Source organism: Lonchura striata, chromosome 1 (genome assembly GCF_046129695.1).
Source record: "Lonchura striata isolate bLonStr1 chromosome 1, bLonStr1.mat, whole genome shotgun sequence".
In the NCBI taxonomy this organism is placed as follows: Eukaryota; Metazoa; Chordata; class Aves; order Passeriformes; family Estrildidae; genus Lonchura; species Lonchura striata.
In genome coordinates this window covers 131,808,892-131,822,276 of record NC_134603.1, presented here as the reverse complement: position 1 = coordinate 131,822,276, position 13,385 = coordinate 131,808,892, and the positions used below count along the sequence as shown (strand labels likewise).

The following is a 13,385-nucleotide window of genomic DNA, read 5'->3' as shown; positions in this document are numbered from 1 at the left end:
TAGGAATTACAGCCAACAGCAGGAAAGGAGATTATAGATTTTTGGACTAACCCTTTGCAATTACCACTGGAATAGGCAAGCAGAGCTAGACTACTGTTTGTAGTGATCCAAGACCATGTGGTATGGTAATATTCCAGTTAAATGGGAGTTTGTGTGAAACAGGAGGGCAGGATTAAATTAATTTTCTTACATTTATACACAGATGGTTCTCTACTGGCTTCCTAGCAAGGCCCATCATTTGATGTGACCCTGCCTCTCATGTATTTCATCACAGCACCACAGTGGACAGAACAGCCAGTGTGGTCAGGCAAAGGTTCTAAAGGCCACTGAGCCTTTACAACTCCTTTACATAGAAGTGAAGGACTGAAGAGACTATGGAATGGTGAGAAATAAGCCCTAGCATCTCCAACTGCTTCAGTCTGCAATCTGAAAAGAAGAACCTCTGTGGGTATGGCATGTTGTTTGACAGCAGTAATTATCATGGCTTTCCTCCCCTGGGGCAGTCCCTGAGCACACTGAAGGCCTGCCTTATTCTTCTCCCTGCACCTCTATTTAGGATTTCTGTAGATATCAAGAGACTCATGCTAGTTACTTCTGTGTATTCCTGAAAAAAAGGGCACCTTTATTGAGTGCTATAGTGCTATATACTTTCCTGGCCTTAAAATCTTTTTTTATTTTTCACCGAACTGTCCCTGATTAGAGCTAGGTAGGAAAAATGGTTTTCCTGCAGAGTGGAAGATCTCACAATTCCAAGTGGTCTCACTGCTTTCTACTTCAGGATGCTACTGAGTCCTTTCAAATAGGGCCTGCTCTGAGCAGTCAATAGAGAGTAAGACTATCACTGGAGCCATTGAAGAACTGGGTAAAAAAATATTTCTATAAAGAAAATAAAATACAGGAAAAAAAAAATCTGTGGTAGTCCAGGATGATCTCAGTGTGCTGGAAGAGGGCGGGATGCTTTTGCTCATTTCCATTATAGTTTCACTATACACAAGCAATGACATGTCAGCCTGAGAAGAGACCTGGACTTCCATCTGCTCTTCTCAGCATGGTAATGTAATTCCTGGACTGCCAACTCGGGCTTTTTCACTCTTGCCTAATGAAAGCTTTGGAACCTATGCAAATTGGAACATCTCCAACAGGAGAAGCTCTCATTTTGAAGCAGAATGCAGCCCAGAACCCACTGAGACTGTGGGGTGCTGACTTCCATGTCCCTGGGTCATCTTAAAGAGATTATAGTCCTACATGTGGTCTGACGTTTTGAATATGAATATCTGATCCAGAGAGTTCTGGCTGCCCTGAGACAACAAATGAAAGTCTTTTACTTGGACGAGAAACTCATTGAACTTATAACCACCTTCCCTTTGAAAGTTCTGTCTTTGACAAATCAGTGTTTTCTGATTTGAGGACTGTATTTCAAAGACCTTCCAGCCATCTGTGTTCCCTATCACCTTTATCTTCAGCTGGTTCCTCTACCTGTGAGTCTTTGTTTTTCTAAGAAATTTTTGTTAAACTTATTTAAGGAAAATTATTTTTAGACTATTTCATCAGCCTTTCCATAGGATAAGCTCTGACTTTGTTTCACAATGTTTTCGGTAAACTGCTATTTATGCTCACCCAGGTGCAACCCTAGAGAGTTCTCTTGCTTCATCCCTCAACACTGATAGGAAACAAATTGCTAAAATCCTTGACAGGAGTTATACATATCTTACATCTCACCAGCTGAGCAGTTGTACTGAGGTGTTGAGGGAGAAACTGGAGGTCCCTTCCCATCTGATTAACTGCATGCAGAGGGTAGGACTATCATGGGCAGGTGAAAAAGGCCCTGCCCCCTTGAAAACCACAAAACCCATGAGAGAATCAATCAAAATTTTACCCTACAACAAACTCATCCACCTTTCCTTTATTTCCTCTCCTCACATGGCAAAACTGGTATTTTAAAGTCTCCACTCTTCTTGTGCTTGTGTCAAAAAGAGAGAGGTCCAGAGCCCTGCTAGACCTGGCAGAGCTCAATCCCATTCACCCCCTTTATGCCCAGGCTCACTGTTGTTTTGATGCTCCAGCTAAAGAAAATCTCTGCAGATTTTTTTTGTCCTCAGAATGAAGCTTCCCACTGCTAGCCTTGGGAGACATAGAACATCCCAGCTGGGCAAGAGCTCTTTATGGATATTTCTAGTGCTCTGAGGGAGAAGGGGAAAAAAAACAAACTACAGCAAGTTTATGGTAATTGTTTAATGAGGCAAAGCCCTTTAGAATGCAAACACGCTCAACAATACACAAAGAAACAATCAAAAAAAAGTGGTTTATACAGGCTGTTTTATAAGAAGGTAATAAAAGCAATTGTATGGCATACTCAGTTGCATAAACAGGCTCACCATGGAAGGTGTTTGTGTGAGAGCATGACTATGAATACTTAATTGCTTTCTTATTCTTATTTTCAGTACAAAATACTGCAATCAAAACTTAATCTGTGGCTTGATTTTTAAAAATAAAAATGTTATATTCCAGTTTCCATTGTTGCAAATATAATGAAGCATGGTCTTTCTGTTAAACAGTATTTTATTTCTTACCCTTGTAAAGAGGTATAACAGTGATTAATGTCTGCGTCCCTAGCAATATCAAAATGTTTTTCAAATGCAGGATCATTATTCCTCTTCATATGAAAGGCAGAAGACCAAAATGTTTGAAAGGTCATTAATGACCTAACCAGAAGTCATGGAAACCTCTGGTGAGATCCTTCTATGGGTGCTAATCCTGTTTGGACCAAGCCCCAAAAGCAACGCAAATTTCAGATCTATTTTCATTCACACATGTTTTCTGACAAACACAGTCAGTATAAAAGAAGAGTGTAAGGAAATATGAATTTGGGGACCTCAATAAGTTGCAAAATACAAAACTGAAAAATTGTCACCCAATTTCCCTTAACTCTCAGGAGAGTAAATTACTCAGACAAAAGGCTTGTATGAATTGGATCTGGTGTGTCTGGAATGTTGTATTCTGCATCTGGTGATTTCTTTTGAATATGTACTATGATATTTGTGCCTTAGTGACATCTAGACCACAGTAATTTTCAAATACTTAGGCATAAGAATTCATTTTTATTTCCTTTTAACTTTCTGCTTTAGGAAGAAATACAGAACTGTCAAAGACCTGTTGTGCATATAAACTGAGTGATAGGCCTAAAAGATTTAGGGAATAAGACTGTTTTATACAAGAAAATTAATATCTGGATAAAAAAATATATTCATTAATGGTTTGTATTTTAAAGGCTGAGCACTTTGCTGAGAAATAACATAAGGAGTAATACCAGAAAGGCCAGAGTCACTCTCAATGAAAATGGATGGCTCTGGGAAAGAAGTGACAATTTCTGGTTTCAAACTAACAGCAAAGAATAAGTTTAAATTTGATATCTTAATTTACTTTTTTTTTTTTAAGAATCTCCTCCTATAATATACAGAAAGAAGTAGCACTTTTTTCAGTTCACTAGGCATATAAGAATTTCTATCCTTGAAATCGATGGACTCCCTCTTAATGCTACAGGGCATCTGCCAAATTGGAAATGTCATTTTTATTTTTACCTTTCTCATCTTTACAGACAGCATAATGCTGTCAGGAATCAAGCAGGTAGCATTAAGTTGCTCCTGCTCACAATTTCATTATGATAGTTTAATATGTTACATTGATGCCCAAAAACTGTTCAAATGAAGAAAATAAGAAATATATTAAAATAAAAAAAATTACTAGGCAGAAGTTCTCAATATGTCCTATCCTAGGGAAAGTAATATTAACACTTTCCATCTCACTACAGTAGAACTCCTGCCTAGGAGAACAAAGGAATCTTAACTAAATTGGTGAATACATTAAACCACCTAAGAAATGCAAGAAGAATGTAGACTTTCCTATAACCAAACCTGATGAACTTGCATGCTGTATTGCAAAATCAGCCTTTCCAGGCACTTATTGTCAGGGTGTCCAAGGGGCCAAGAACTCCCAAACACTGACTGCTGACCTTTCAGCAATGTATCTTACCCTCTTGTTAGACATCAAAATCAAATTGTTTGCTGGTTTCTATCCATCTTTGACAATTAAAGGCAAGCAGCTTAATGATGGTACTCAAGACCAAACCTTTGCTCAGCAAGTAAAGGGTATCTTGTTTTGGATTGCATATTACACAGAAAGATCTAGCACACTAATCTGAAATTTTTGGAAGGACTACAGATCATGCTTTCCTTTTAGTATCTAATTCTTCAGGGATCAGAAAGCAAGTCTACAACCAGAAATCTAAACAAAACAAGAGAATCCACAATACACCAGAGATGCGGAATTGAAAAGATAAGTCATTCAGTCTGATGAGGTAGAGGGGTGTCTGAAATCATACTAAATGCTGTCAACCTTCAAGATCAAGGAGTCAAGCAAGGGCAGACATAAAATTAGTCACAAGGTAACATCTGCTTAAAAGGACATGTGAAGAACCGCCAGGTATTAGCCATGAGGAACTTTCTAAAAAGATGTGTGGTATTAACCAGCCCTCAAAACTAATCAGAGAGGCTTGGTGAGATGCCACCATATTATTATCTGACTGATCCTAAATGTATTTGCTCCAGGATCTGAAAGTAAACTTTATCAATGTATGCTTTTTGTCATAGGGGAGTTGTCAAAATTTTCCTCCTCAATCCCTTGAGAGACATTTCTCATTACAGAAATCAGGCTACAGAGAAGGTAGTCACAGATAAACCATATGCTGCTTTTTAGACACTCTCCTGCTTTGGTTTCCCATTTTCTAATAGGAAGCTCTCTGCACTGGGAGCTCAGATGTGTGATAGTAAATGTGCTACCACACAGGTGGGTTCATCCTCCATCAGGATATCCATCTAAGCCACTTAATAATGGTCCATGATTACCTTGGAGAGGCCTCCATCTCTTCACCACCCTCACAGCAATGCCTCCCAGTGGCACCTCCGCCACCACAGCAGCCTTCCTGTGTGCTGTGGAGACAGGACAGAGAAAAATGCAAGTGACTGCCACATGTGAGCACACTGAGCAGGTTACGGGCTGCAGGCAGCAGCCCACTGTGGTGCTGCATGTTCATTAAGGGCCTTGAAATAGCAGGAATCAAAATAGAGATGCCAACAGACACAGCTTGGCTTGTTTTGCATTGCTGGTTCCGAGTGTTAGATCGTAGATGAGATATCACTCTCTGGGTGTGAACCTGCAGTCAAACCAGGTTGCCTGGTTTGGCTCCATGTGATGTAACACATTAGGGACCCTATCCCAGCCACATGTGAGATCTCTCAACCTTACTGACAGTCTGCACCCATAACAAGGGCTTTAAAAGCATTGTGATTCAAGTCTTTGGGAAGTGTAAATGGGTGCAGTAGCTATGGTCAAAATCCCATTTCCAACAGCTCTTCTCTTTTCCTCTGTTTTTATCACACTTGCATTGGTAAAGTTGCTTACTGAAGAAAAAAAAAAAAAAAAAGCTCATTTCCTTAGAAGAAATGTTGCCCATGAGCAGCTTACATCATATGTTATCTGGAAGCTGTTCTGTGAAACATCGTAATAATTGCTTTTCCTGGACTGAGACACTTATTAGTAGCAGCTAAAGTTAACAGATTGGAAGATTGCCTGAAGATGATGGATGGGTTTTCTCAGATAGTAGATTTCTGGTCATTTTCCATGGCAGCTGTAAATTAAAAAATAATATAAAGTTAAGCAGTGTTAGGATAGAAGTCACAAATACTACACAGCTACTGACTTGATCATTAATCATCCTAAATTAATGTTAAAGTGTTACTATGATGAGCCAAACTTTGCCCTGGGCTGTATGCAGAAGTTACTCATTGATTGCAAAAAAGAAATTGCACATGTATGTGAACACTGAATTCAGCCAACAGCTTGTTTGGTTTGCTGGAGTTTTTTAATTACTGCTTGAGGGAGATGGAGATGAGGAATCCCCTTTCATAACTGTGATCTGGAAGAAAATTATCAAGAGTCATCCTCTGATGTGCAGTCAATACTCCAGGTTATTGCAACAATATATCTGTGTATTTTTAAAGCTGAAGACCATTAATTCACTCTAGAATTCAGGAGTAATTTGATCTGTCTGATGGTCACTTTTAAGGTTGCTGCAATCAAAAAATAATTTTTTTTTTTAGGCAGAATGAAGATTTTTGTCCACAACTGAAATTCCTTCTAAGCTAAACAACAATTTTTTGTAGACTTTGTCCTAATTTACCCTGGCATTTTTGATGAAGTCAAGTGTCTTCTTCAGATGATTAGCTAGAGAGGAGGTGCCAGAGACACGTGTGTTGAAAAAAACTCAAACCACAACAATCAAATCTGATGTAAATGAACAGGTCTTGTGCTCAGACACACCATAATGATTCCTTACCTCTGCAGAATCTGGAGGTCAGAAAACCTGTAATGTCCATGGCAAGGTCATGGAGATACACAGACCTTTGCCTTGTGAGCATCTAACTCCCCTCAGCCCCTATTGCACTGTTATACTAATTGCTTAGGCATGTTTATGTTACGCATGCTGTTAATATTAATGTATATTAGCTATAGGACATTACTTAGTCTCATATTTAACGCCTTTCAGTTCTTAGGTACAAATGCTCCACAGTAGTTGCATTGGAAACAATTTAACTTGAATGCCAACCACAGAATATTGTTAGCAGCAGGTTTTCTCAGGGTGATTTACTTCTGTTTATCCACAAGGTTTGGTAATAAATACATATATTTTGGGGCCCCAGGTACATTAAACATACTCAATAGTCAGAGCTTGTAGAAGCTAATTTCTGTGTCATTGCATTATAGCTAAATTGGTTGCGCACGTCTCATTCAATTATGCAACTTGAAGAATACCAACAACACAGATTCCTGATTTCAATAGTGCATATGCTTGTTTTAGCACTTACAATGGATCAGCTTTTAGCAGGAGACACTAAAATCATCATGCTTTGAATTTCAGAGTCACAATTTCAAATGTAATACTGTCTTTGTGTGTTTGTCATTAATGGCTTTTCTCTTTCTGCTTTCTGGATATATACTATAATATTCAGCACAAATAAAAGTGAAGACTGAAAGGTAACTCACAATGGATATTTGCAGTTAAGCTTTTACACCATCAAATTATTTACTTATATCAGCTTAGTTAAGTAGTTATTCAGTCAGTAAAAAAAGGTCCTCAAGAGCCAAATAAAGAATTTGCTTTTAAATCCTGAGGTACAGAAAGTGCCAGGTCAAGTCTATCAAGTCTCTTCAATGGACTTCTTTACTGGTAATTATTCTACATGGAAGGCACTCTGCTAGTATAGTAGTACAGAAGGAACAAGGAGAAAGGAGGAGAAAGGAGAAAGGAGAAAGGAGAAAGGAGAAAGGAGAAAGGAGAAAGGAGAAAGGAGAAAGGAGAAAGGAGAAAGGAGAAAGGAGAAAGGAGAAAGGAGAAAGGAGAAAGGAGAAAGGAGGAGTTAAATACATATCCACAGGAATTTACATACTATTATGATTCTAGTATTTTATAATAGCAATAAAACATATCAAATGGATTATAAACTGACAGATCTCAAAAAAAAAATAGGCATCAGCTGGAATTTGTAGTTGAATGGATGTTCCCAATGTTCTTTTGAGTTCTGTACAAGGCTTCATGTTCTTTAATAACTTCACCAATGGTCTTGTAAACATATCCCTAAATACAATCTCTGAATGACATGAGTTTGGCAGATGATGAAAACTGGGCAGTCAATAGAAACCAGGAATGGTTAAGGAAAGAACCACAAAGTTATTCAAACAAGAATTCCTTGCAATAAACAAAAATCAAACTAAAAAAATAAATAATTCCATGTTGATTTTATCAGGAGGAAAATGGGAAGATGTTAGTTATCCACAGGAGAGATTCACAGCAGGGAAATACCAAGTTAAAAAGGAGTCCTCCATCTAGCAGGAGCACCAAGGGCTGGAAACTTAAGCCAGACAGACTGAAAGTAAGGTGTCTTTCTAAGAATAAAGGTGATTATGAGCTGGAGAAAAAACTACCAGATATGTTTTATGAACTCTTAAGGCCAAGAGGAATATATGCTTTTGCCAAAACTAGATTTTTTTTTTTACTATATGTAACAGAGGAAGAGATAGTGGAGATATAAACAAATTGATCATACTTTATTAGTATAAATATATGCAAATTTAACCAGAGCCAACATTTTCTAATCTGCCTGTAGTATGTCTCTTTAAGAAAATTACCTTTTAAGAACTGTCTTCTAAAGAGATGGATTATCATTGTTTAATCTTAAGAGATATTATGAAATAAAAAGCTTATCAAACATTTTAGTACAGTTTAAAAAGTTTAGTACAGTGTAAAATACAACTTGTCTGGCAACATTGCAAGTTGCTGGAAAGAGCAGCCTTTATTTTTTAGATACAAACCTGAGGTAAAATACAGTGAAGAAATGGACTTCATCTCAATTACTCAAATCTTAATAAATTAATCAGGAAAATACTGCTACCATATATGCTTTGAAATACATGTGTGCCCCAGTGCTATTTAAAAAAAAATTACAATCATAATATATTTTCAGATACTTTCTGCTTCTATCAAATAACAATTAATAGCTGCTAGCATGCTTCCTTTTTCCATTTTGTAACATGTACATCTTCCAGAAACTTGCTAGGCCAGTGACATTAATGAAAACAGAGAGTAAATCCATTCAAAACAATGTGAGTAAAAGCAGAATCTGTCTGTTTGCTTTTGCATGGTTAGAACAAAAAGCTCCATTGCTGCTTTTACAGCTAAAGAGCATTTTATAATGAGGTCTGAAATTTTTGGGAAATTTGGATTACAATGTTGGTTTAACATCAGAGAGTCCATTGTTTAGATGTAGGATCACTGTGATGTCCGGTCTCTGAAAACTTTAGTTTTGCTTTTGATATTAAAAAGACCACTGAAATAATCCACAAAGAGTTTGGGCCTCAGGAAAGAAGTCTCAAAAACAAACAGCGTTAAAGATCGGTAAGACCTGATTATGTGGCTGACAATTACATGTGATAACAATTAAAATTATCTGATTCCAACCACATGGCATCTTAATACAGCAGATCTCCAAGTAAATAACATGTCACTTAATAGGTTTTGATTGATGTTGTCAGCAGCCTTTTGAATGTTACAGATACCTTCCCATCAATGCCTTAGAAACCAGCAGAGACTGCTGACCTCAACCTAACCCAAAATTATTTGCATGTACCTAAATACCCTAGTTCTAACTGCTTGGTAACCTAAAATTCTTCTTTTACTAGACAGATACTTGTACATGGTGTCCATCTCCTTCCTTCCAGTTTTAAATAACTTGGCTAATATATGCATTCGTGGTTTTAATGAAAACCCTAGATGCTTTCTGAGAGGCCTTTCAGTTACCTGCCAGTACAGATCTGGGAACATATGTCTGATTGCAAGCCAGCTGAAGCACTCCAAACGATTTCTGAAGTCCATGGCTGGGCTGGCACAGGAGACCTAACCAGGGAGAACACGGAGCTGCCAAGGAGCTGCCACTGAGCAGCGTGAGGTTACTTTGCTGCCAACTTTAATTTGTGTTTAAAAAAATAGGGATGAGTTAATGATTGCTAAACCAACAAATCATCCTCCTATTGGAGGAGCCCCAGAGGACATCCTGTCTCCAGCAGTGATGTACCCAGTAAGAAAACACATTGTCACATTGCCTAGAATGGGCATACAAAAAGCAGAGGGGATCGGAGCAGGAATTTGGAGTATTTTCATGGTGCCAAGTCTCCACACATGTTCTTGGCTTAGCCTCATGCTCCTTATTTTCCTCTAGACCAGCCCAAGAGCTACTCTTCAGATCTGTGATGCAAGCTTTATTGTTTCCTTCTGTATACTGTTAAGTGGGAAGTGAAACAAAATGTCTTAAAAATGAATTGAGGAATAATACCATACATTTGTTAGAAGGACAGTTTTTGCTACCATTGTTGTTTTTAAAAAACAACTTTTTCTACTTTGGCATCTAAATCAGGATTTCAACATCATAGCTGAAAAAGCAGCTGTCTTTTCTAACCAGGGTTGCCACGAACACAGCTCTCCCACTGTAGGATATAGAGTCAGCAGCTCATTGAGAATGCAGCTTTAGTTGAGATATTGCAACTGTTTAGAAGGTGTTGCTGAAGGCAAGCAAAAACCTTGTGAGTTATTCACATCAGTTTCACTGGTCTGACAGAGCATGTTATCCAGCCACAATGCAAGGTCCTGCCTGTGATATAAATATATTTGGCTTTTAACCAATATGTTGTCATTTTCCCCATTCTTTATACCAGATCAGACTAATGAGAAAGAAAAATATGAAGCAACAAAATTCATGAGCAGACAACGTAACCAGCAGTGTTGACACCTCAGTCATAAACGTGTTTCTGTCCTGAGTCACAGTTCTACAGGTCAGGCACAGCTTTCTCTAAATGGCCTTCCCAGTAAGCAACATTCATTTGACTGCACAATGGATGTCATGTTAATGAAAAGGAAATATATCTCGTTCCCAACAATAAAAAGAGCAGAATTATATACATGGTTCATGTTAAATTAGAATCACATATTTCTTCCCCGCAAGGAAAATTACATTTGCTGTAGCTATGCACCAAAACTGTTAGCACCATGGGAGAGCAGGTTCCCAGAAGAGTGAAGCACCTGCTCATTGAAGTATACCAAATATATGTCTGAAAACTCTCCTTATTCACACACCTCTAAACCTTCAACACTTATCAGACAACCACATTCCTTTTCCTGAACTCCAGAGGATGCTCCAAAAAACCAAGTCACGTGATGCTTAGAGTTTACAGAGAAAATATCTCAATGTTGTGCAAGAATGCATCAGATAAAATGACCAAATCATCAAAGAACCATTTGATAGAGTGATGAATAGAGTATATAAACAGCCAAACTGTACAAAACCAGAGTAGACGTGCATCTGTAAAGATGTAGCCATAGTAATTTTTGCTGAAGAACAGTATGACAGAGGGAGTTCATCTGGTATGTGCTTTCCACCCCTGATGTTCAAGACTATACACTCAGAAGCTACTTTACAAATATAACATTTGTGCAGCTGAACCATGAGCAGAGGTGATTAGCATGGGAGCAGGACCTCTAATTTTCTTCATTCAGAGCATAATACAAAGGGACTTTGATCTTTAGGGGGATCTCTACAACAGTGCAAACTAATAATGATGTTAACACAACAGTAATAATAGGTACAGATAGCAATGCTGAACCTTAAACATGTATCCATTATAAACACATAAATATTCAGTTGTCTACTGTAAGAGCACAGGTCATATACTCTAGCTTCATTTCCCTCCTACACATCCAAAAGTAGGTAGAAAAAATATTGAAATATATTTATTTGTTGGTAAACAGTATTTTTCAAATTGGCATGGCAATAATTTGGAGAATCAGGCTGCTAATGGGAATCTGAGAATGCATATAAGATTAGAACCAAACAATATTTGAGCTGTAGAAGAATCTCCAGAAATAACCAAAACAGCAGAAACTTTATTTTAAAGCTGTACAGGGCAGGTTGTGAAAAATCTAATTTCCCTGCAATATTTCGAAAAAAGTAGTGTCTACCTAAAATCAGCTGAGGGGCTCAGATTATTATTCTACTGATTCTATAGATGACTTTCTGGTTTTGCATGAGGTCTTTTATTTGTTTGGGTTTTTTTCATGTTTGAGGGGTTTGATTTGTCTGGTTGTTTTTTGGTTTTTGTAGATTTTTTAGAATAAAGGAGAAATTACCAACCTATAGCCTCCGGGCCAGCTTCCAGAGGCCAGAATAGCTTATCTAACCAATAGCTATATTTTGCTCTCCTGTCCTTTACTGAGGCCTTCAATCAAAGGCACAAGATTAATTGGAAGCTGTTAAATTGACAAAAAAAGTGGTTAGAAACTTGCATTTCTTTTGCCCAAGGCTCTTTGGCCTCTACACCATTACAAACCAGGAATTACATCCATCCTAACTGGGGCACGTCTCCACCACATGGCGATGTAAAAGCCCTGTGAGTGAACCTCAGCCTTGTTACAGGCACTACTTGAACTCCTCATCTGTTACCAAAATAAGCATTTTCTGAAGAAAGAACTTGTACTTTAATTTTTTAGTGGATATGCCACTCATTGAGTTAGAGGTTAAATCACAATCTTCCAAACCAAAAGGCTAAGATTGACACAAGCAATGTGGACTGTGTATTTATGGAATACAAAACAATTATTTGTTTATTTAAAAACACAACAATTATTTGTTGCCAGATCTAATGTACCAGAACAAGGCTTTGGATATACATATCAACAGTCTAGCATTTTCTTGAAGTTGTGTGTAGTGCTTTTCTGTCACACTGTTTCATCCATGACATCTGTATTTCAGGTGCATGCAGAAAAAAAGCATCCCTGCCTTGGGAAATAACATGCCAAGAACAGAAGGACTACAGGCATCATAGCTGGAGAACAGGTAGACTGAATAGTGGCCTGGTGAAAGAATTCAGAGACACTGCATAACGCCAGTGGGACTGCATAGGAGAAGCCAAGTATCTCTATTATTTTCTGCTAAAAGGGAATCAGTTGAACTCCAAAGTGACTGAAAAGTGATGAGCTAGTGCTTCAGAGAGGGGTTGAAAACAGGGAGGTGGGGCTGTTTGCATAGTTTTGTTTGGCATGGTTTCATTGTTCACAAAAATAAGGGAAAAAAACAATATTCCAAAACTCTTTCTGGGCAGTTAATAATTATTTTTCTCCCTTGGATTACAACACACATAAATATGAACAACCCTTTTGGCTATGTTGGCCTGGAGCCCTGCTCAGGCTTTCCATGTGGAGTTCCTAAGGAGCTGTCCCACTTGATGCATGTTGAAAGCCTCTCCCCTTAGAAATGCATTGGGCTGGTGCCTTGAAGGGACATTTGAAACCTGCCTATGCTGCTTTGCTTTTTTTCGGTGTTCTTGTTGTCAGGCTCATCATGCTGAGTCATATCTACATCTAGATCATAATGATTATCCTGAAATGTCAGCAGCTGCTCTTTTCACCCCCATATGGTGCCAGATTTAGGATGAGGTTTCCCTAATGCATAAACAATGACTATAATTGTGGTTTTTGACAACCAAGGTATTGCAGAGATGTTATTCTGTTGTAAAAAACCTGCATTTCCACAGTGGTAATGAAGGGGTGGGTCATAATGGCCCATATGTTTCTTTGTATTTCTCTCCAAAGAAAGCCTATGACATAAGTGAATCCCTGTCAGCATGGCTTTTGGCCATCAGATGTTGTTTGACAAGGGAAATATCTAAAAGCTTTAACAGCTAATAGCTTCCTAAATGCAAGAGCATTATTTTCCTAATTCCAGAGA

General features: G+C 38.1%; 2 long non-coding RNA genes across 2 annotated transcripts in view; one reads left to right on the top strand and one right to left on the bottom strand.

Annotated features, from left to right (window-relative positions):
* The window catches only part of LOC116183209 (uncharacterized), a 51,807-nt gene extending 39,348 nt beyond the window's left edge, over window positions 1–12,459 (top strand). Inside the window, exon 3 of the long non-coding RNA XR_004147758.2 lies at window positions 12,411–12,459. This is a non-coding gene — a long non-coding RNA (uncharacterized LOC116183209). The remainder of the gene's footprint in view (window positions 1–12,410) is intronic.
* The window catches only part of LOC110474726 (uncharacterized), a 33,051-nt gene continuing 21,883 nt past the window's right edge, over window positions 2,218–13,385 (bottom strand). Inside the window, exon 2 of the long non-coding RNA XR_002466154.3 lies at window positions 2,218–5,683. This is a non-coding gene — a long non-coding RNA (uncharacterized LOC110474726). The remainder of the gene's footprint in view (window positions 5,684–13,385) is intronic.